Raw genomic sequence first — 25,128 nt, forward strand, 5'->3', positions numbered from 1 at the left:
TTCACTTAGTTCACAATTGTGCCCATAATTATCTAGTCTCTTTCACTGATCTTGTTAAATAAAATAGTGTTAGTTAAAGCATCCCTGTATCTGTCCATGTCCTGAAAGTTTCTGTCAAAAAAAAGTTAATTAATATCACTTAGTATTGTATTGTGATGCCATGGTGATTGGACTGAGTACCATAAGATGGCTCAAAGTCATGTTAATAGAGGAATCTTATCAGCCTTAAAAGTAAATCATAGATTCCACTCTACTTTCTATGTATATGTGTTAGGAAAAGGGCTGAAGATTGGTCTAACACCCTTTAGTGTACATAGCCAGATAATGCAAATTCAGCTAATATATTCCTCACATAGTGGGGGTGGGATTTAGTATTCATTCTAATTCCAATTCTGAATCCTGAATATTAGTGCCCTACATCCTGACCACTAACAACTCTCTCCATCATTTGGAAATGTGCCAGCAGATATGTTTCCCCTCAGTGCCATACAGGACATTGAGTTATAGGTAGTAGTGATTTTCTTAACAACACCACAAACACACACAAACAAAACCACCAGCACCATTCTATGTTATATCTGGACATGTTACCCTGTGCCATCCAGTTTTGCAGACAATTTCTTTGCAGATTTCATTGCACAAAAATTTGGACAAATTAGAGGTCACTCCGTTAAGTGGGTGTTGAGTAGTTTGTGCATAAAGTGTCTACAGCAGTCACAACCCTCTCCCATCAGTTAGAAACTTTGATACCACCAGCCTTCCCACGTCGTTCAATGGATGATTCTGAACTTCTGCTCTCCCCCCATGAATTACATCAGGACATAAATATCTCTTCCAGCTTCCTTTGTATTTTTATTGTATTGAATGAAAAATCGTGGAAGGACGGTGCACACCTGTTAACGAATACTTGTAGTAAGCAGAATACGGTAGGCTTCTTCCAATTAAAAGAAAGTCTATCCTGTATTAAGAGCAGTTCAACAAACAGGGTACAATCAAATGTATATATGTGTTCTTTAATTCCAGCCTGTCTCTGGACACGGTACAGTAGAGACAGCAACTTAAGTATTGTGCACAACTAACAGCCAAAGCTACCTATTCCTCATAGTTGGGACACGCCTACCAAAACTTATTTAATCTATTTTAACAGATTGATTAGTTTCTGTCTGCCATTTAAACACCACTTGAAACCAACTCGCTTTGGAGCAGCCATTTCCTTACAAAGATTTTGTGTCTTTGTTCACCTCAATTGTTGCTGTGGCCCGTCGGAACTGTCGATCGACTCATCGATCGACAGTTCCGACGGGCCACAGCAAAAAATCGCATAGACCTCCTCAGGAGACTAACACGGGACGCAACCAACAGAGTACCCTTTGTCGTCCAGTACTTCCCCGGAGCGGAGAAACTACGCCATGTTCTCCGCAGCCTTCAACATGTCATCAATGAGGACAAACACCTCGCTATGGCCATCCCCACACCTCCACTACTCACCTTTAAACAGCCACCCAACCTCAAACAGACCATCGTTCGCAGCAAACTACCTAGCTTTCAAGAGAACAGCGTCCACGACGCCACACAACCCTGCCACGGTAACCTCTGCAAGACATGCCAGATCATCGACACAGATACCACCATCACACGAGAGGACACCACCCACCAGGTGCATGGTTCATACTCCTGTGACTCGGCCAACGTTGTCTACCTCATACGTTGCAGGAAAGGATGCCCCAGAGCATGGTACATTGGCGAGACCATGCAGACGCTGCGACAACGGATGAACGGACACCGCGCAACAATCGCCAAACAGGAGGGTTCCCTCCCAGTCGGGGAACACTTCAGCAGTCATGGCCATTCATCCACCGACCTTCGGGTAAGCGTACTCCAAGGCGGCCTTCGAGACACACGACAACGCAAAATCGTCGAGCAGAAATTGATAGCCAAGTTCCGCACCCATGAGGACGGCCTCAACCGGGATCTTGGGTTCATGTCACGCTACACGTTACCCCACCAGCGAACAAATGTTATCTGTTTTTAATATAATGGGTCATTTGCTGGCTCTCTCTGCCTTCCGGATGTTTCTGCCTCTCTCTGTGTTTTTTTTTCTCTGTTTTTTTTCCCTGTTTGTTTTTTTGTTGAATGTGTATTCGGGGGTTCTGCAGGTGACACCTCTCTGTCTGAACACGGTGATTGCCTTGGCAACGGGCAGTTGCAGGGGCAGTCTGTAAACACCATGTATTGTTCTATATGTATAAATGCGTAGGCTTCAAGGAGCTCTTGAAACATTTGCCTGAGGAAGGAGAAAATCTCCGAAAGCTTGTGAATTTAAAATAAAATTGCTGGACTATAACTTGGTGTTGTAAAATTGTTTACAATTGTCAACCCCAGTCCATCACCGGCATCTCCACATCACCTCAATTAGGTGTGAGTTTTCTCCCAGCAAAGCTTGATCTTGCACAGATCACTGTGTCCTGTTAAGGGTGACGTGCGACTTCCCTGTATTTGACTGATCTTTGTTTCCTAGACTAGCTGTCTCCATTTGTCATTCACCAATTCAAAGTATATTTTTCCCGGGCTTTGAGTAATACCCAATTTGCATCTGTACAATAGGAAGTCAACAGCTAGCAAAGACATATCTTGACTTGTCTTTAGTTGGGTGGCTGTTCTACCCTATCAGTCTTCACACTGTTTCTTCCCCTAATCCATGTCTCAACAACACCCGAATTCTCAATAGGTGCTCCTGCCATGCAAAGCTCCATGTAGGAAGAGCTAATTCTAAAATGTACCTTGTAAAATATAATTGAGGAAATAAGTAGAAAGCTCTCTATTTGAAAGTGAATCAGAATACTTATAATAAATTTAGGGTCAAAGATTTACTTTTTAAAAGCAATGACTTCATTGTAGAAAATTAACTGGCAGCTCTTGGCATTAGTTTAATGTTGGTGTTTGGTGTTGTAATAGTTAATATTTGGCCCACAAGTACCATGTCCACAGTGAAAATGTTTGGACACCCCTGTTCTAGAGACATCAGTAATTCAGACCACATCTGCCCATGTCATTAATATCTGATTGAGTTATATCACTTTTGTGCTTTAGAATTTGAATTTATTGCCCCAGCTCTGTGGGGCTCCCTCTTTGATGTTAAAGAGCAGCTCTCCTGAGTCATCAAATAGAAACAAGACCCCTATTCTCCCACCTCCCAACATGTGCTGGTTTGAGGTTGAAGCTGTAAGAACCATCCTCGCCCATGAATCCAAATACTGAAACAAGGAAACCATTGAATCATTCACTCCATCATTCCCCACACAACACCATGACCACATGGTTTAACCTTTTCCATGAGACTGCACCAGATGGCAATGTGGCCGTAAAGTATCATTTTATGCAATGTGGCCTGTTTAGACTCTAACTCTTTTCCTACACATTGTGTTGTCATTAGGAATATCACATACTTCACAAAAAGAATGGCACTTATCACAGGACTTGAAATAGTTTTTTTATTTATTGATACCAAACATAATACTTTTAAAAACAATTAATTCATTTTTCATTAGTTTATAAAAACATACATAGTGATCAGGACATATATCCTGAGGACATGCAGCTTGTTTAATACAGTACATACAGAGAATACTTTACATATTGTGCCCGAAGGGCCAGTTGTTCAGGAGCAGCAGCTACATTTGTCGGAGGTTTTCCCTTTGCACACACAGCTATTGGCGCAGTTAGTGCATCCGGCAGGACAGCAAGAGCAGCAACCTGAGAGAGGAGAGGGAAAAGGCAGAAATCAGTAACAATGAATCATTCACTGAAACACCCCAGACCCTCCCATTACAGCACTGAGCTCCTCCCTAATAAACTAATCTGTTTCATATCTCCAAGTAACCCATCTGAAAATGCCCCACCTCAGAAGCCCTACCTGTCAGTCTGTCAGCTGCTGTATTTGTGGTAAGATTTGGGACCTTGTGATATCATCAGTCTGTCCCACCCACTTTCAGTGATCAACTCTTCAGGGTAGAACTTGCAACCCACGAGTTTCACATGTACCCCATTCCTGTGAGCTCTATTAAGACGCTGTTGGTCCTATGTTCAGTATGCGCCCTCCCTTTCTCCGCTGTGAAGCACCTTGAGATATATTTCTACATTAATAGGTGCTGTATAAATGCAAGCTGCAGTTCCTGCTGTAAATCCTGGGTAAAAATAGCACCGACAGCAATGTAGCAGCAGCAGGGTAAGCGCTGGTAGGTGAAGAGGTTCTGTCCTTATCCAATAAGGGTTGAATCAGAAGCGAAACCGTGACTTTAAGGATTAATTCGTTCAGTAGGGGGCAATATGGGGCACCTCAGTTACTGCACTGTCCATTGGAACAGCCTGAAGATCGGACAAATAACCCATCCGGGCTCACTGGGGCTCCATCAGTCCAGTGGGCATTTCTTATGTTAGGATTAGAGTTACAGTTAGAACTTCAGTTTGGGTTAGAGTTACAGTTAGGGTTGGGGTAGAGTCAGAGTTGGGGTTAAATTAAGTCCCGACACTGCAGCCAAACTGATTTGAATGAAAACTCGGACACCTTGTAATTTTCCATTCTGTTCCAGTCTGAGTCCTGCCCAGAACCATCAGTCACATCAATACAATGTGAGGGGTTTTAAACAGTCCCACAGTTACTCACTTTTCCGGCAGCGTCCAGCTTTGCTGGTGGGACATCGGCAGTCGGAGCACCTGCAGGTGTTTTCACAGGAGCAGGATCCTGAAAACAGGGAAAACAAACAAATATAAAGACACTGAGTTGGGATTTAAACCCTGAGAAATCCCCACCGTGTGGAGGAGCCCCGGCTCTTTGTCACCCTCTGATCTCCAGTTAATTTAATAAACAGCCTCCCCTCCAATCCTGCTCCACCTCAGTGACACTGAGCGGGGACACTGAGCTGAAAGGACTGACTAGTCTCCACTCACCATCCAGGCAGACACAGGCCTTAGAGTCAGACATTTCACTAACTTCCTCTTCAGTTTGGAGCCGTCACCGAATCAGCGTTTCTCGATCTTGTGCCGTTTGCTGCATCGGAGCCGAATTTTATGGGTTGTGATCGGCGGGGAATCGGGTGCAAAACCGGGGAAGGGGCGGGTCGGTCCGGGCAGAATGCACACGGAGCACCGAAGTGAATCAGCGGTTCCAGGTGGGAATTGCACCCGTCTCCTTCACTCAGAACACGACCCCAAAATATTCCTCAATAACAGCAATTTCCCAACATTTACTGTGCGATCACCGTGAGTCTGAGCGTCTGCAGCACGTTTCACACCCACGGTCTGGGGGGTCCAGGACTGCATCTTCTGTTTTAGGTTTTATTTACCGTTTTGACTCTGGATATCTTTTAGTTTCTGTGTTTAAAGATTGCTCTCCCAGGTCAGCCCCAGCTCCCTGTGTCCCAGAGAATTTTTCCAGATGCCTTGATATCAACAACAAGAGTTTGCATTGATATAACGTTTTCAACGTAGAAAAATATTCCCGAGGTTAATAAAAGAATGAGCCCCCAGAGAAGGAAGGAGATATTAGGAGGGCTAACCAAAAGCAAAAATGTAGTCAAAAGTAGGTTTTCTGGAGGGACTTAAAGGAAAGTGTGGTGGAGGGTTTTAGGGAGGTAATTGTCGAGCGTGGGCCATAGATGGCTGAAGGCCGCCAATCGATGAGAAAAGGGACGGGAGATGCACAAGAATCAGAGTCAGAGGATCGGAGAGTTTTTTGGAGGGGATAGGGGGTGTATTAGGACTCGAGGAGATTGTAGCGATATGGAAAGGTGAGGCCATAAAGTGATTTAAACATGAGGATTTTAAATTTGAAGCACTGGGGACCGTGAGCCAATGCAAGTCAGCAAGTGATGAGGACCAGGACCTGGGGCAGGATAGGATACAGGCAGCAGAGTTTTGGAAGAGTTGACATTTACAAAGGATGAAGAATGGGAGACCAGCTGTTAGAGCATTGGAATTGTAGAGTCTCAAGGTGACAAATGCATGGATGAGGGTTTCAGCAATGGATTGGATGAGGTAGAGTAGGAAGCAGGTGATGTTACGGAGGTGGAAGTAGTAAGCAGTGTTTGTAATGACAAGGCTGTGGGGTGGAAAGCTGAGCTTGGGGTCGAATAGTGCATGAGGTTGGGAACAGTCCAGTTCAGCCTGAAACAGTGGGCACAGAAGGGATGGTATTGGAATTGGTGGCAAGAGTACAGGATTTGTGGTGGGGCCAAAGACTTGGATTTGGTCTTCCCAGTGCTTACCTGGAGGAAACTGTGTCGCATCTGAGACTGGATTTTGGACAAGCAGTCTGACAACAAAGGGGCTGTGGAGCGGTTGAGACTGGTGGTAGAGAGATGGAGCTAGGTATCATCAGTATACATGTGGAAACTGACCCCATCTGGTTGATGTCAGCAAGGAGCAGCACATAGATGAAGAAAGGGGAGTGTGTCAAGGATAGATCCTTGTTGAACTCCAGAAGTAATGGTGCAGGGGTGGGAGGGGAAGCCAGTGCTAAAAATGCTCTGGTACAATCAGATAGGTCAGAGTGGAACGAAGTGAGAGAAAATCCCACTGAGCAAGGCAGTGAAAGAGAGATGTTGGATGAGGAGGTGTGCTTGACCATGTTAAAGGCTGCAGAGGTTGAGGAGGATGAGGAGGGCTAATGGACTATCATTACAGTCATTTGTGACTTTGGTTAGAGCTGTTTCAGTGCTAAAACTGGATTGGAAAGATCCAAACTGGGAATTGTGGAAAAGATGGACATCAATTTGGGAGGTGACAATTCATTCAAGGAATTTGGAGAGGTTAGCGAGGTTGGAGATGGGCACCAGTTTGCAAGGACAGAGAAGTCCAAAGTAGAGATGGTACTGAAAGTGAAATTTGGTGGTGAAGGAAGAGGTGTGGTTCACCATGTTAAAGGCTGTTGCTGTCAGAAGTAACCTTAAAAGTGCATAACTGAGGCTAAACATAAGAATCAAACATTCTTTCAGTACCACAGCTGTAGGAGGGCAGTCAGAGAAGAGGCAAAAATGATAAGAGATGCAACAGATGAGGAAGATGGTAGTGGTTGTTGGAGGCCAATCATCTCACCCCAGACATTGCTGCAGGAGTTCCTCAGGGCAGTGTGCTAGGCCCAACCATCTTCAGCTGCTTCATCAATGACCTTCCCTCCATCATAAGGTCAGAAATGGGGATGTTGGCTGATGATGCAGTGTATTCAGCTTCATTCGCAACCCCTCAAATAATGAAGCAGTCCGAGCCCGCATGCAGCAAGACCTGGACAACATCTAGGCTTGGGCTGATAAGTGGCAAGTAATATTCGCAGCACATAAATGCCAGGCAATGACCATCTCCAACAAGATAGAGTCTAACCACCTCCCCATGACATTCAACGGCATTACCATCACCGAAATATGCACCATCAACTTCCTGGGGGTCACCATTGACCAAAAACTTAACTGGACCAGCCATATAAATACTGTGGCTACAAGAGCAGGTCAGAGGCTGGGTATTCTGTGGCGAGTGACTCATTTCCTGACTCCTGAAAGCCTTTCCACCATCTACAAGGCACAAGTCAAGAATGTGATGGAATACTCTCCACTTGCCTGGATAAGTGCAACTCCATCAACACTCAAGAAGCTTGACACCATCCAGGACAAAGCAGCCCGCATGATTGGCACCCCATCCACCACCTTAAACATTCATTCCCTCCACCACTGGTGTACCATGGCTGCAGCGAGTACCATCCACAGGATGCACTGCAGCAACTCGTCAAGGCTTCTTCGACAGCACCTCCCACACCGCGTCCTCTGCCACCTAGAAGGACAAGGGCAGCAGGCACATGGGAATACCACCATCTGCACATTCCCTTCCAAGTCACACACCATCCCGACTTGGAAATATATCGCCGTTCCTTCATCATCATTGGGTCAAAATCCTGGAACTACCTACCTAACAGCACTGTGGGAGAACCTTCACCACACGGACTGCAGCGGTTCAAGATGGCGGCTCACCACCACTTTCTCAAGGGCAAGTAGGGATGGGCAATAAATGCTGGCTTTGCCAGCAATGCTCACATCCTATGAATAAATTTTTAAAAAGGGTTCCAAACTGAAGTTGAGTATCAAACAGTAAATCATAACAAAAACATGAAATACTTTGGAAGAGTAGTCACTGTTGTAATGCAGGGTAACAACACTGTCAATTTGCACCCTGCAAGGTCCTATAAATAGTTAAATGACCAAGTAATCTGATTTTACATAAAATAGACAGCACAGAAACAGGCCATTCAGCCCAACTGGTCTATGCCTGTGTTTATGCTCGACATGGGCCTCCACTCTCCCTACTTCATCTAGCCCTATCAGCATATCCTTCTATTCCTTTCTCCCACATATACATATCTAGCTTCCTCTTAAATGCATCCATGCCATTCGCCTCAACTACTCCACATGGTAGCAAGTTCCATATTTTAACCACTGTCTGGGTCAACAAGTTTCTCCTGAATTCCCTATTAGATTTATTAGTGACTATCTTATACTTGTGTCCCCTAATTTTGGACTTCTCCATAAGGAACAATAGAGGAGCTATTACGCTACTGGGTGTATACCAGAGGCCACCAAATAGTGGGAATGAGATAGAGGAGGAAATTTGCAGGCAAATTACAGAAAGATGCAAGAACTATAGAGTAGTGATAATGTGGGACTTAAATTATCCTAATGTAGACTACACAGGACAGTAAAAGGGCAAAGGGGAGAGGAATTCCTGAAATGTGTACAACAGAACTTTCTGGAACAGTGTGTTTCCAGCCCAACGAGGAAGCAAACAGTGCTGGATCTAGTTCTGGGGAATATATGGGGCAGGTGGAGCATGTTTAAGTAGGGGAGCATTTGGGGAAGAGTGTTCATAATATCATTAGGTTTAGAATAGTTATGGAAAAGGACAAGGAAAAATCAAGCATCAAAATTCTTAACCAGAGGAGGGCTAATTTCAGTGAAATAAAAGGGATCTTGCCCAGGTGGTTTGGAATCAAAAATTGGCAGGCAAAACAGTAATTGAACAATGAGAGGCCTTCAAGGAGTTGGTTTGGGTACAGAGTAGAGACATTCCGACGGGGGAAGGAAGGGCATCCAAAGCTAGAGCTCCCTGGATGACTAAAGATATAGAGATTAAAATGAAACAGAAAAAGGAGGCTTATGACAAATGTAAGGTTCATAATACAGTATAGAACCAAGTTAAATACAGAAAGTACAGAGGAGATTTAAAAAAGGGAATAAGAGGGGCAAAGAGAGAGTATGAGAATAGATTAGTGGCTAACATAAAAAGGACCCCTAAAGTCTTTTTATAAATATATAATTAGCAAAAGGGAAGTCAAAGGAAGAGTGGGACCGATTAGGGACAAAAAGATCTTCTTGTGGGGGCAGAGGGCATGGCGCGAGGTACTAAATGAATACTTTGCATCCGTCTTCACAAGAGAAGAGGATGCTGCCATTGTAACAGTAAAGGGGGAGGTAGTAGCGATATTGGATAGGATAAAAATAGATAAAGAGGAGATAGATTAAACAATTTATAGATTAAACAATTGACAGTAATCAAAGTAGAAAGGTCACCCAGTCCAGATGGGATGCAACCTAGGTTACTGGGGGAAGTAAGGATGGTAATTGGGGAGTCTCTGGCCACAATCTTCCAATCCTCCTTAGATATGGGGATGGTGCCGGAGGACTGGAGGATTGCAAATGTTACACCCTTGTTCAAAAAATGGAAAAGGGATAAACCCGGCAATTACAGGCCAGTCAGCCTAACGTCGGTAGTGGTGAAACATTTAGAGACAATAATCCTGGACAAAATTAATTGGCACTTGGAAAAGTATGGGCTAATAAATGAAAGTCAGCATGGATTTGTTAAAGGAAAATCGTGTTTTACTAACTTGATTGAGTTCTTTGATGAAGTAACAGAGAGGGTTGATGAGGATAGTGCGGTTGATGTTGTGTACATGAACTTTCAAAAGGCATTTGATAAAGTGCCACATAATAGACTTGTCAGCAAAATTGAAGCCTATGGGATTAAAGGGACAGTGGCAGCATGGATACAAAATTGGCTAAGGGACAGAAAGCAGAGAGTAGTGGTTAATGGTTATTTTTCCTACTGGAGGGAAGTATACAGTGGTGTTACCCTGGGGTCAGTATTAGGACCACTGCTCTTTTTGATATATATTAATGACCCGGACTTGGGTATAGAGGGTGTAATTTCAAAGTTTGCAGATGACATGAAACTCGGAAATGTAGTAAACAATGTGGAAGATAGTAACAAACTTCAGGAGGACATAGACAGACTGGTGAAATGGGCAGACACACGGCAGATGAAATTTAATAGAGAGAAGTGCGAAGTGATACATTTTGGTAGGAAGAATGAGGGGAACAATATAAACTAAATGGTACAATTTTAAAGGGGGTGCAGGAACAGAGAGGCCTGGGGGTGCACACAGACAAATCTTTGAAGGTGGCAGGACAAGTTAAGAAGGCTGTTAAAAAAGTATATGGGATCCTGGGCTTTATTAATAGAAGCATAGAGTATAAAAGCAAGTTATGCTAAACCTTTATAAAATACTGGTTAGGCCTCAGCAGGACTATTGTGTTCAATCCTGGGCACCACACTTTAGGAAGGATGTCAAGGCCTTGGAGACGGTGCAGAAGAGATTGATGCGACTGGTACCAGAGACTTCAATTATGTGGAGAGACTGGAGAAGCTGGGGTTGTTCTCCTTAGAACAGAGAAGGTTAAGGGGAAATTTGATCGAGGTGTTCAAAATCATGAATGGTTTTGACAAAGTAAATAAGGAGAAACTGTTTCCAGTGGCAGAAGGGTCGATAACCAGAGGACACAGATTTAAGGTGATCGGCAAAAGAGCCAAAGGAGAGATGAGGAAACATTTTTTTTATGAGCGAGTTGTAATGATCTGGAGTGCACCGCCTGAAAGAATAGTGGAAGCAGATTCAATAGTAATTTTCAAAAGGGAACTAGATAAATACTTGAAGGGAAAAAATTTACAGGACTATGGAGAAAGCAGGGGAATGGGACTAATTGCCAGCTCTTTCAAAGAGTCGGCATAGGCACGATGAGCTGAATGGCCTCCTCCTGTGATGTACCTACTATGATATTAAGATCTTCTCTTTGTCTATCCTATCAAATCCTTCATAATTTTAACGATCTCTATTAGATCAACCCTCAGCCTTCTCTTTTCTAGACAAAAGAGCCCCAGCCTGTTCTGTCTTGCCTGATAGTTATAACCTCTCAGTTCTGGTATCATGTAAATCAATTTTGCACCTTCTCTAGTGCATCTATATCCTTATTTAATATGGAGACCAGAACCATGCACAGTACTCTAAGTGTGGTCTAACCAAGGTTCTGTACAAGTTTAACATAACTTCTCTGCTTTTCCATTCTATTCCTCTAAAAATAAACCAGGTACTTTGCATTTTTATGACCTTGTTAACCTTTTATTTTGAATGATTTGTCAATATATACCCCAAAATCCGTTTGCTCCTCCACCCATTTAGATTCTTATTTCCTATGGAGTATGTGGTCTCCTTATTCCTACTACTAAAATGTGTCACCTCACACTTACCTATATTGAAATTCATTCGCCATTAGTGATGTTGGTTGCAGGATTGGTGTTGGTCAGGATGTTGGGAAACTCGAAAGTACCATTTTGGAAAGTTCAATAATTTCCAAGAGTAGGAATCATGCCGGTTTCTCTCTCTCTTTCCCTAACCCAATAAATGTGGTCTCTCAGGCTTATTAGCTAAACGACCGGTGGAGAAAACGAGAAGACCCAGGCACGGAGAGACGAGAGACAACCGTGTGCAACAGTGAACATTAAACCAACTCAGCGCTAATTAAACTTTAACTAAGCTGAATTGGTGAGAATGAACGGGCACCTGTGCTCGTGTTTACAGCGTTGAAGCCTGGTGCTGGGGATTGATGGGAGCCGACTCAGAGAAGCAGAGACTCTTTCAAGGGGAGCCAAGATCTGAGATTTGTTATTATAGATCGCCATCAGGGTACTTTCTGATTCTAAATATTTACAGAGTTGCTAAAAACAAACTCCAGTGTAGTTCAATATTTAAATAACCAGGAAGGTGCACACGGTCCAAAGGTGACCTGAACTCCTCGCTCTGTGAACAGGCTCCTCACACTGACCGGGGGACTGGTCAATTCTCACCTTTCCAAACACGGCGGGTGTGAAACGTGCTGCAGATGAAAACACTTTATGAATGAAATCACTTTATGAATGAAAACTCTCGTTGCAGATATTAAGGCAAGTGGGAAAACTCTCTGGGACATAGGGAGCTGGGGCTGACCTGGGAGAGCAATCTGAAACACAGGAACTAAAAGATATCCAGAGTGAAAAGGGTAAATAAAACCTAAAACAGAAGATGCAGTCCTGGACCCCCCAGACCGTGGGTGTGAAACGTGCTGCAGACGCTCAGACTCACGGTGATCGCACAGGAAATGTTGTGAAATTGCTGTTATTGAGGAATATTTTGGGGACGTGTTCTGAGTGAAGGAGACGGGTGCAATTCCCACCTGGAACCGCTGATTCACTTCGGTGCTCCGTGTGCATTCTGCCCGGACCGACCCGCCCCTTCCCCGGTTTTGCACCCGATTCCCCGCCGATCACAACCCATAAAATTCGGCTCCGATGCAGCAAACGGCACAAGATCGAGAAACGCTGATTCGGTGACGGCTCCAAACTGAAGAGGAAGTTAGTGAAATGTCTGACTCTAAGGCCTGTGTCTGCCTGGATGGTGAGTGGAGACTAGTCAGTCCTTTCAGCTCAGTGTCCCCGCTCAGTGTCACTGAGGTGGAGCAGGATTGGAGGGGAGGCTGTTTATTAAATTAACTGGAGATCAGAGGGTGACAAAGAGCCGGGGCTCCTCCACACGGTGGGGATTTCTCAGGGTTTAAATCCCAACTCAGTGTCTTTATATTTGTTTGTTTTCCCTGTTTTCAGGATCCTGCTCCTGTGAAAACACCTGCAGGTGCTCCGACTGCCGATGTCCCACCAGCAAAGCTGGACGCTGCCAGAAAAGTGAGTAACTGTGGGACTGTTTAAAACCCCTCACATTGTATTTATGTGACTGATGGTTCTGGGCAGGACTCAGACTGGAACAGAATGGAGAATCACAAAGTTCCCGAGTTTTCATTCAAATCAATTTGTCTCTTGAATTTGACAGAACCTCTTCACCTACCAGCGGTTAACCCGTTGCTGCTACATTCCTGACGATGCAATTTTTACCCAGGATTTATAGCAGCCACCGCAACTTGCGTTTATACAGAACCCTTTAATGTAGAAAAATACCTCAGGGTGTTTCACAAAGGAGAAAGGGGGCGGGGGCCGCATCCCAAGTAGGGGAACATTAGTGTTTAATAGAGCTTACAGGAATGGAGTACCAGCCCCTTAACGGTCCACATGTGAGACAAGCTGGTGGGAAGTTCTTCCCTGAAGAGTTGATCACTGAACAGTGGTTGGGACAGACTGCTGATATTACAAGATCCCAAATCTTACCACAAATACAGCAGCTGACAGACTGACAGGTAGGGCTTCTGAAATGGGGCATTTGGAGATATGACACAGATTAGTTTATTGGGGAGGAGCTCAGTGCTGTAATGGTAGGATATGGGCGTGTTTCAGTGAATGATTCATCGTTACTGATTTCTGCCTTTTCCCCCTCCTCTCTCAGGTTGCTGCTCTTGCTGTCCTGCTGGATGCACTAACTGCGCCAATGGCTGTGTGTGCAAAGGGAAAACCTCTGACAAATGTAGCTGCTGCTCCTGAACAACTGGCCCTTCAGGCACAATATATAAAGTATTGTCCATATTTACTATATTAAATAAGTTTTTTGTCCTCTATGTATATAATGATGAGATGTGTGTTTATATAAACCAATGAAAAGTGAATGAATTGTTTTTGAATGTATCATTTTTGGTATCATTAAATAAAAAACTTTTTCAAGGCCTATGATAAGTGCCATTCTCTTTGTTAAATAAGTGACATTCCTAAAGACAACACAATGTGTAGGGAAATATTTATAGCCTAAACATACCACATTGCATAAAATTATGCTTTAAGGCTACATTGCCATCTGGTGTAGCCTTGTGGAAGAGGTTAAACCATGTGGTGAAGGAGCAGAGTGGGGAATGATTGAGTGAATGATTCAATGGTATCCTTGCTTCAGTATTAGGACTTGTGGGTGAGGACAGTTCATACAGTTTCAACCTCAAACCAGCAAAAGATGGGAGGTGACCCCATCGGGTCCTTGTTTCAATTTTGTGATTCAGGGGAGCTGGGGACATAGCCTAACTTTTACAGCCAGGACATGCAGAAGTGAAGTTAGGAAATGCTTCTACATTCAAAGGGTGGGAGAAGTTTGGAATGCTCTTCTGCAAATGGCAGTTGATGCTAGCTCAATTATGAATTCTAAATCTGAGACTGATAGATTTCTGTAAACTAAAGGTATTAAGGGTTATGGGGCTAAGGTGGGTATATGGAGTTAGGTCACAGGTCCACCATGATCTCATTGAATGGCGGAACAGGCTCGAGGGGCTAAATGCCACTGCTACTTGCTGCCTCCTGATATGCGCCACCTTCTCCTGCAAGAAAGTGGGACGTGTGTCTAGGTGATGTGCCTGACATGGTTGAATAGCTGCCAATCTGTGTGGCCTGTGAGTTGTGGGTCGGCGGCTTGAAACAGTGGTAATGTGTAAGGGTGAGAGGAAGCATCTGATTGGAAGAGTTGAGTATTGATGGAAAGAGTTTGTTGGTGGGGGGGTGGAGCAGTGGATGCGGCTAGTAGTGTAGTTGGTAGGAGTCACCACTTGACAGTTGACCTCACTCACCTTGACCACTCATGTCAAAGTATTGAACTTCTTCCTGCACTGCATCCATGTTCATGATGCTGTGACCCTGGCATTGACTTCGTCCCCCGCTGCCTCCCACTGCCTTTTGGGTATATGTCTGGAGGGGCTCTTGTCCGCCCCACCCTCCCACTCCTGAGGATATAGGATGTCCCTCCTTCTGTCCACCTCTTGCACTAAGGCCTCTAGTTCATCAGCAGAGAACCTTGGTGCACGCACTCTCACAGGCCTAGTACAAACTCAGATGACAGATTGGTGAGGTGTGGCGTGCAGATTGGAGGATATGGGATTTAGTGCTGCGCAACTTTTATTCAATATTTTAACATAACTCATCAGTTTGTAAATGTAGGGACAGGACCTGCATCTGTATTTTTTGTGTGTGATGTCTGATCTCCGTTCAGACTCCGTGCAGACAGCAGACTGTTATTTTCAGCAAATAACAGGTACCAGCTACCTTTGAGAGATTTCCAATAGACGGCCTGCCTTTAAGAGATTGAGCTCCGCCTGCTGGTGGAAAGTGCAAATTGCATGGAATCCTAGTTCAACACTGATTTCCAACACAGGCCTGACAAAAGTCTCCCCCTGCCTGCGCAAGGGCCATCGGGAGTGGGGTACTAGCGCATCATGCTAGCCCCGCCCGAAAACAGCCCATATCCAGCTTTTCCCCCATATGATTCTGAGGGGGCTTGTCAGGATAGATGTTGAGAGGTTGTTTCTCCTGGCTAGAGAGTCCAGAACTAGGGAGCATAGTCTCAGGATGAGGGGTCAGCTATTTAAGACTGAGATGAAGAGGAATTTCTTCACTCAGAGGGTTGTGAATCCTTGGAATTCTCTACCCCAGAGGGTTGTGGATGCTGAGTCGTTGAGTATATTCAAGGCTGAGATAGATAGATGTTTGGAATCTAGGGGAATCAAGGGATATGGGGATCGGGCGGGAAAGTGGAGTTGAGGGCGAAGATCAGCCATGATCTTATTGAATGGCGGAGCAGGCTCGAGGGGCCATATGGCCTACTCCTACATCTATTTCTTATGTCTTATCTTAAATGAAGATAATGACCACAGATGACAATGGGCTATGGATATCCCCAGAGGTGAAGCTGAGAATCCCAGAGGAAGAAATAACTTCTATTGCACCAAGTACTGATCTACTAGAAAGCCAAAGTTGTAAGCCTACATGCATATCACAGAGGGATAGCCTTAATATTCATAGCTCGATATTTACCAGTGATGTTTTGAATACAAACTGTAAATGTAACCTTTCTAAGCCATGCTATAACCTTAGACTTTGAACATAACTTTGCTACGCTGTAAACAAGAGAACCCAGCTAGTGCTAATATATTATGATTCACTTAATTCACAATTGTGCCTATAATTATTTAGTCACTTTCATCAACCCACCCTTGACCCCTCTGTCCTTGCAAACTACCGCCCTATCTCCAACCTCCCTTTCCTCTCCGAAATCCTTGAACGTGTTGTCGCCTCCCAAATCCCTGCCCATCTTTCCCGCAACTCCATGTTTGAATCCCTCCAATCAGGTTTTCATCCCTGCCACAGTACTGAAACGGTCCTTATCAAAGTCACAAATGACATCCTATGTGACTGTGACTTGGTAAACTATCCCTCCTCATCCTTCTCGACCTGTCTGCAGCCTTTGACATGGTTGACCACACCATCCTCCTCCAACGCCTCTCCTCTGTCGTCCAGCTGGGTGGGACTGCACTCACCTGGTTCCATTCTTATCTATCCAGCCATAGACAGAGAATCACCTGCAATGGCTTCTCTTCCCCTTTCCCACACCATTACCTCTGGAGTCCCCAAAGGATCTATTTTTTCTCCCTCCTAGTTCTCATTTACATGCTGCCCCTCAGCGACATCATCCAAAAACACATCAGGTTCCACATGTACGCTGACAATACCCAGCTCTACCTCAACACCACCTCCCTCGACCCCCCTCCATTGTCTCCGATTTGGCACACTGCTTGTCCGACATCCAGTACTGGATGAGCAAAAATGTCCTCCAACTAAATATTGGGAAGACCGAAGCCAATGTCTTCAGTCCCCGCCATAAAATCCGTTCCCTAGGCACCAACTCCATCCCTCTCCCTGGCCACTGTCTGAGCTGAACCAGACTGTTCACAACCTTAGCATCCTATTTGACCCTGAGATGAGCTTCTGACCATATATCCACTCTATCACCAAGACCACCTACTTCCACCTCCGTAACATCGCCCGTCTCCACCCCTGCTGCTGGAACCCTCATCCATGCCTTTGTTACCATGACTTGATTATTCCAATGCTCTCCTGGCTGGACTCCCATATTCCACCCCCCATGAACTTGAGCTCATCCAACTGCTGATTTGGTGCCGGCTCTAAGCTGAAGAAGACATTAGTGAAATGTCTGACTCTAAGGCCTGTGTCTGCCTGGATGGTGAGTGGAGACTAGCCAGTCCTTTCAGCTCAGTGTCCCCGCTCAGTGTCACTGAGGCGGATCTGGATTGTAAGAGAGGATGTTTATTAAATTAACCAGGGAACAGAAAGTAGGGATTTCTCAGGGTTTTAATGCCAACTCAACGTCTTTAGCTTTGTTGGTTTCCTCTGTTTTCAGGATCCTGCTCCTGTGAAAACACCTGCTGGTGCTCCGACTGCTAATGTTCCAGCAGCAAAACAGAATGGAAAAGTATAAGGTCCTGGGGCTTTCATTAGAATCAGTTTGGCTCCAGTATCAGGACCAAATTTAACCCTAATCCTAATGTTAGCTCTAACCCTAAATCGAATCCAAAACCTAATCCAACCCTAACCCGAAGCTTAATCCTAAACCTAATCCTAGTTCTAACCCGCAGGACTCTGACCCTAATCTGACATGCTAACCTTAAATTACCCGCAACCCCAAACAAACCCCAATGCTAATCCTAATCCTGAACCCCAACCCTGAACCACATTTACCCTATTTCAATGATTCAGGATAGGCCCCAACCCCAACTCCTGATGCTTAAATCAACCCACATTCAAATAAAGGCGTCCGCTGAGCAAACAACCCTAATATGGGGAGCCATCATTTGATAGGGAATGGTTACTGACCAGATGGAGCCCAGCGATTCCCGATGGGCTATTGCTCCGATCTTCAGGCTGCTGCAATGGGCAGTACAGTAACTGTGATGCCCCGTATTGTCTGTTATTGAACTAAATTAACTCCGAAAGTCGCTGTTTCACTTCTGAGTGAACCCTTATCAAGTAAGGACGGAACCTCTTCACCTACCAGCAATTAACCCGCTGCTGCTAAATTCCTGTTGGTGCTATTTTTACCCAGGATTTACAGTAGCAACCGTAGCTTGTATTTATACAGTACCTATAATGTAGAAAAACATCTCAAGCTGTTTCACAGAGGAGAAAGGGAGGGCACATCCTGATCAGGGGAACAGCAGCGTTTAATAGAGCTCACAGGAATGGAGTATCAGCCCCTTAACGGTCCACATGTGAAACAAGCTGGTGGGAAGTTTTACTCTGAAGAGTTGATCACTGAACACTTGGTGGGACAGACTGATGATATCACAAGGTCCCAAATCTTACCACAAATACAGCAGCAGACAAGGGCTTCTGAGGTGGGGCAATTTCAGATGGGTTATTTGGAAATATGACACAGATTAGTTTATTAGGGAGGAGCTCAGTGCTGTGATGGGAGGGTCTGGGGATGTTTCAGTGAATGATTCATTGTTACTGATTTCTGCCTTTTCCCTCTCCTCTCTCAGGTTGCTGCTCTTGCTGTCCTGCCGGATGCACTAACTGCGCCAATGGCTGTGTGTGCAAAGGGAAAACCTCCGACAAATGCAGCTGCTGCTCCTGAACAACTGGCCCTTCAGGCACAATATATAAAGTATTGTCCACATTTACTGTATTACACAAGCCGCTTGTCCTCAATATGTATGTCCTGATGAGATGTGTGTTGATATAAAGAAATGAAAAGTGAATTCATTGTTTTTGAAAGTATCATTTTTGGTATCATTAAATAAAAAAAACTGTTTCAAGGCCTATGATAAGTGCCATTCTCTTTGTTAAATAAGTGATATTCCTAAAGCCAACACAATGTGTAGGGAAATAGTTATAGCCTAAAGACCACATTGCATAAAATGATACTTTAAGGCCACTTTGCCATCTGGTGCAGTCTTATGGAAGAGGATTAACCTTGTGGTGATAGACCAGTGTGGGGAATGATGGAGTGAATGATTCAATGGTATCCTTGCTTCAGTATTAGGACTCATGTGGGCGAGGAGGGTTCTTACAGCTTCAACCTCAAATCAGCAATTTGTGATTTAGGGGAGCTGCCCTGTCACCATCAAAGATGGAGCCCCACAGAGCAGGGGCAATAATTGCAAATTTTGAGGTATATTGAAGCACAAAAGTGATATAACTCAGTCAGATATTGATGACATGCGCAGGCCTCGTTTGAACTACTGCTAAGTCTAGAGTAGCCTACCCAACCCCTTTCTCTGTGGATCACTTCACTGTGGACATGGTGTCCTGTGGGCCGTATATTAACTATTATAACAGCAAACACTAAAATTATACTGACGCTGTCACTGAACAGCCTGTTAAATTTTTACAATCAGCAGTCATTACTCTTAAAGAATAAATCTTTGACCCTAAATTTATTATAATGAGTATTCACTTTCAACTAGAGGGCTTTCTACACATTTCCTCATTAATATTTTACAGGTTACATTTTACAAATGAGCTCTTCCTATATGGAGCTTCAACTGCCGGGAGTAGTTATTGAGAATTCATCTGTGCAGCGTCCTCCCATGATTTTCGATTCAGCAAAATTAAAAATGCAAAGGAAGCTGGAAGAGATATTCATGTCTTCAAGATCAGAAATCTGCCTAAGCTACAACTCAGATTGTAGGAAATTAACTAACTTATAAGAAATAGGAGCAGGGGTAGGCCATACAGCCCTTCGAGCCTGCTCCGCCATTCAATCAGATCGTGGCTGATCTTCGACCTCAACTCCATTTTCCTGCTCAATCCCCATATCCCTTGAGTCCCCTAGATTCCAAAAATCTATCAATCTCAGCCTTGAATATACTCAATGACTCAGCATCCACAGCCCTCTGGGGTAGAGAATTCCAAAGGCTCACAACCCTTTGAGTGAAGAGATTCCTCATCTCAGTTGTAAATGGCCAACCCCTTATCCTGCGACTATGCCTTCTAGTTCTATACTATCCAGGCTGGGGAAGCAGCCTTTAAGCATCTACCCTGTCAAGCCCCCTCAGAATCTAATATGTTTCAATGAGATCACCTCTCATTCTTCTAAACTCCAGAGAGTATAGGCCCATTCTACTCAACCTCTCATCATAGGACAACCCTCTCATCCCAGGAATCAATATAGTGAACCTTCGTTGCACTGCCTCCAAGGCAAGTATATCCTTCCTTAGGTAAGGAGAGCAAAACTGTACACAGTACTCCAGGTGAGGTCTCACCTAAGCCCTATACAATTGTAGTAAGACTTCTTTACTCTTGTCCTCCAACCCCCTTGCAATAAAGGCCAACATGCCATTTGCTTTCCTAATTGCCTGCTGTACCTGCATGCTAACTTTTTGTGTTTCTTGTACCAGGACAACCAAGTCTCTCTGGATGCCAACATTTAACAGTTTCTCAACATTTAAAAAATATTTTGTTTTTCTATTCTTCCTACCAAAATGAATAACCTCACATTTCCCCACATTATACTCCATCTGCCACCTACTTGCCCACTCATTTTACCTGTCTATATCCCTTTGAAGAGACGTTCTGTCCTCCTCACAGCTTACTTTCCCACCTAGCTTTGTATCGTCAGTAAACTTGGATACATTACGCTCGGTCCCTTCATCCAAGTCATTTAGACTGTAAATAGCTGAGGCCCAAGCACTGATCCTTGCGGTACCCCACCAGTTACACCCTGCCAACCTGAAAATGACCCGTTTATCCCTACTCTCTGTTTTCCGTCTGTTAACCAATCCTCTATCCATGCTAAATATGATACCCCAACCCCATGAGCCCTTTTCTTGCGTAACAACCTTTTGTGTGGCGCCTTATCGAATGCGTTTTGAAAATCCAAATATACTACATCCACTGGTTCCCCTTTATCTACCCTACTAGTTACATCCTCAAAAAACTCTAATAAATTTGTCAAACACGATTTCCCTTTCATAAAACCATGACTCTGCCTAATCATATTATGATATTCTAAGTGTCCTGTTACCACTTCCTTAATAATGGATTCCAGCATTTTCCCGATGACTGATGTCAGGATAACTGGCCCTGTTTTCTCTCTCTATCCTTTCTTGAATAGCGGGGTTACATTTACCAACTTCCGATCCGTTGGGACCGTTCTAGAATCTAGTGAATTTTGGAAGATCATAACCAATGCATCCACTATCTCTGCAGCCACCTCTTTTAGAACCCTTGGATGTAGGCCATCAGGTCCAGGGGATTTATTGGCTTTTAGTCCCATTAGTTTCTCAAGTACTATTTCTCTACTGATAATAATTACTTTAAGTTCCTCACTATCATTAACCCCTCTGATTCCCCACTATCTCTGGTATGCTTTTTGTGTCTTCTGTGAAGACAGCTACAAAATATTTGTTTAACGCATCTGCCATTTCCTGATTCCCCATTATAATTTCTCCTGTCTCAGCCTCCAGGGACCAACACCTACTTTTCACAGCTGACAGCCTTAGTTTAATTTTAGTGTTTGTTGTTGTACTTGTTAATATGCGGCCCACAGGATACCACATTCACAGTGAAGTGTTCCATAGAAAAAGTGGTTTGGACTCCCCTGTGATGAATCGAGAGACATCACTAATTCAGACCACATCTGCACGTCACTAATATCTGACTGAGTTATATCACTTTTGTACTTTAATACTTCTCAGAATTTGAATTTAATGCAACCTATTTTGTGGTGCTCTCTCTTTGAGCAGCTCCCTTGAGTCACAAAGTAGAAACATGCCCCTATTCTCCCACCTCCCATCAGAGATTGAAGCTGCGGGAACCCTCCTCACCCACGAGTCCTAATACAGAAGCAAGGATATCATCGAATCATTCACTCCATCATTCCCCACACCACTCCATAACTTCATGATTTAGCCTCTTCCATGAGTCTGCACCAGATGCAGTGTGGTTTTAAGGCATCATTTCATGCAATATGCCTTGTTTAGGTTCTAACTCTTTCCCCACACATTGTGCTGCCATTAGGAATATTGCATACTTCACAAAGAGAACGGAACTTATCACGGGACTTGAAATTGTTTTTTTTATTTACTGACACCAAAAATGATACGTTCAAAAACAATTAATTCACTTTTCATTAAATACACAATATAAATACACAACTGATCAGGACACACATCCTGAGGACATGCGGCTTGTTTAATACAGTATATATGGACAATAATTTATATATTGTGCCTGAAGGGCCAGTTGTTCAGGAGCAGCAGCTACATTTGTCGGAGGTTTTCCCTTTGCACACACAGCCATTGGCGCAGTTAGTGCATCCGGCAGGACAGCAAGAGCAGCAACCTGAGAGAGGAGAGGGAAAAGGCAGAAATCAGTAACAATGAATCATTCACTGAAACACCCCAGACCCTCCCATTACAACACTGAGCTCCTCCCTAATAAACTAATCTGTGTCACATCTCCAAGTAACCCGTCTGAAAATGCCCCACCTCAGAAGCCCTACTTGTCAGTCTGTCAGTTGCTGTATTTGTGGTAAGATTTGGGACCTTGTGATATCATCAGTCTGTCCCACCCACTGTTAATTTACTTCAAAAGCAGAAAATAGGGGACATCACAGTCACTGTACTGCCCATTGCAGCTGCCTGAAGATCAGAGCAATAACCCAACCAGATGCCATGGGTTCCATCTGGTCAGTGACCATTCCCTATAAAATGATGGCTCCCTATATTAGGGTTGTTTGCCATTTATTTGATTGTTGTGGATTAACTTATGCATTAGGAGTTGAGGTATGAATCCTTGAAAGAGGGTAAATCTGGTGCAGGTTTAGAGATAGGATTGGGATTAAGGGTGGGGTTTTTTGGTTGGAGGTGTTTCAGGGATAGCATAGCGGATTAGGGTCAGAGTCCTGCAGGTTAGAGTTAGGGTTGGGTTAGGGTTAAGTAAGAGTTAGGTTTAGGGTTAGTGTTAGGATTAGAGTTTACCTTAGGTTTAGGATTCAGCTTAGAGTTAGGGTTAAATTAAATTAAATCCAGACACTGGGAACAAACTGATTGAAGTGAAATCCCGGGGACCTTGTACCTTCACATTCTGTTCCAGTCTGAGTCCTGCCCAGAACCATCAGTCACATCAATACAATGTGAGGGGTTTTAAACAGTCCCACAGTTACTCACTTTTCTGGCAGCGTCCAGCTTTGCTGGTGGGACATCGGCAGTCGGAGCACCTGCAGGTGTTTTCACAGGAGCAGGATCCTGAAAACAGGGAAAACAAACAAATATAAAGACACAGAGTTGGGATTTAAACCCTGAGAAATCCCCACCGTGTGGAGGAGCCCCGGCTCTTTGTCACCCTCTGATCTCCAGTTAATTTAATAAACAGCCTCCCCTCCAATCCTGCTCCACCTCAGTGACACTGAGCGGGGACACTGAGCTGAAAGGACTGACTAGTCTCCACTCACCATCCAGGCAGACACAGGCCTTAGAGTCAGACATTTCACTAACTTCCTCTTCAGTTTGGAGCCGTCACCGAATCAGCGTTTCTCGATCTTGTGCCGTTTGCTGCATCGGAGCCGAATTTTATGGGTTGTGATCGGCGGGGAATCGGGTGCAAAACCGGGGAAGGGGCGGGTCGGTCCGGGCAGAATGCACACGGAGCACCGAAGTGAATCAGCGGTTGTTGGTTGGAATTGCACCCGTCTCCTTCACTCTTAACACGTCCCCAAAATATTTGTTTATAACAGGAATTTCACAACATTTCCTGTGCGATCACCGTGAGTCTGAGCGTCTGCAGCACGTTTCACACCCACGGTCTGGGGGGTCCAGGACTGCATCTTCTGATTTAGGTTTTATTTACCGTTTTCACTCGATATTTTTTAGTTCCTGTGTTTCAGATTGCTCTCCCAGGTCAGCCCCAGCTCACTATGTCCCAGAGAGTTTTCCCACTTGCCTTAATATCTGCAACGAGAGTTTTCATTCATAAAGTGTTTTCATCTGCAGCCCGTTTCACACCCACCGTGTTTGGAGAGGTGAGAATTGACCAGTCCCCCGGTCAGTGTGAGGAGCCTGTTCACAGAGCGAGGAGTTCAGGTCACCTTTGGACCGTGTGCACCTTCCTGGTTATTTAAAGAGTGAACGACACTGGAGTTTGTTTTTAGCAACTCTGTAAATATTTAGAATCAGAAAGTACCCTGATGGCGATCTATAATAACAAATCTCAGATCTTGGCTCCCCTTGAAAGAGTCTCTGCTTCTCTGAGTCGGCTCCCATCAATCCCCAGCACCAGGCTTCAACGCTGTAAACACGAGCACAGGTGCCCGTTCATTCTCACCAATTCAGCTTAGTTAAAGTTTAATTAGCGCTGAGTTGGTTTAATGTTCACTGTTGCACACGGTTGCCTCTCGTCTCTCCGTGCCTGGGTCTTCTCGTTTTCTCCACCGGTCGTTCAGCTAATAAGCCTGAGAGACCACATTTATTGGGTTAGGGAAAGAGAGAGAGAAACCGGCATGATTCCTACTCTTGGAAATTATTGAACTTTCCAAAATGGTACTTTCGAGTTTCCCAACATCCTGACCAACACCAATCCTGCAACCAACATCACTAATGGCGAATGAATTTCAATATAGGTAAGTGTGAGGTGACACATTTTAGTAGTAGGAATAAGGAGACCACATACTCCATGGGAAATAAGAATCTAAATGGGTGGAGGAGCAAACGGATTTTGGGGTATATATTGACAAATCATTCGAAATAAAAGGTTAACAAGGTCATAAAAATGCAAAGTACCTGGTTCATTTTTAGAGGAATAGAATGGAAAAGCAGAGATGTTATGTTAAACTTGTGCAGAACCTTGGTTAGACCACACTTAGAGTACTGTGCATGGTTCTGGTCTCCATATTAAATAAGGATATAGATGCACTAGAGAAGGTGCAAAATTGATTTACATGATACCAGAACTGAGAGGTTATAACTATCAGGCAAGACAGAACAGGCTGGGGCTCTTTTGTCTAGA

General features: G+C 44.3%; 3 long non-coding RNA genes across 3 annotated transcripts; 1 reads left to right on the top strand and 2 right to left on the bottom strand.

The window, feature by feature from the left end:
- Positions 1-3,477: 3,477 nt before the first annotated feature.
- LOC137333554 (uncharacterized) lies at positions 3,478-5,239 on the bottom strand. Its single transcript, XR_010965917.1, has 3 exons — positions 4,948-5,239; positions 4,664-4,741; positions 3,478-3,753 (listed from the first exon to the last, which is right to left on the bottom strand). It is a non-coding gene; the product is annotated as an uncharacterized lncRNA (long non-coding RNA).
- Positions 5,240-12,398: 7,159 nt separating this feature from the next.
- On the top strand, positions 12,399-14,017 carry LOC137333553 (uncharacterized). The gene is made up of 3 exons (XR_010965916.1): positions 12,399-12,805; positions 13,012-13,089; positions 13,742-14,017. It is a non-coding gene; the product is annotated as an uncharacterized lncRNA (long non-coding RNA).
- An 8,166-nt stretch (positions 14,018-22,183) lies between these two features.
- Positions 22,184-23,827, bottom strand: LOC137333557 (uncharacterized). Its single transcript, XR_010965920.1, has 3 exons — positions 23,579-23,827; positions 23,295-23,372; positions 22,184-22,467 (listed from the first exon to the last, which is right to left on the bottom strand). It is a non-coding gene; the product is annotated as an uncharacterized lncRNA (long non-coding RNA).
- Between the last annotated feature and the right edge of the window lie 1,301 nt (positions 23,828-25,128).

Source organism: Heptranchias perlo, chromosome 16 (genome assembly GCF_035084215.1).
Source record: "Heptranchias perlo isolate sHepPer1 chromosome 16, sHepPer1.hap1, whole genome shotgun sequence".
In the NCBI taxonomy this organism is placed as follows: domain Eukaryota; kingdom Metazoa; phylum Chordata; class Chondrichthyes; order Hexanchiformes; family Hexanchidae; genus Heptranchias; species Heptranchias perlo.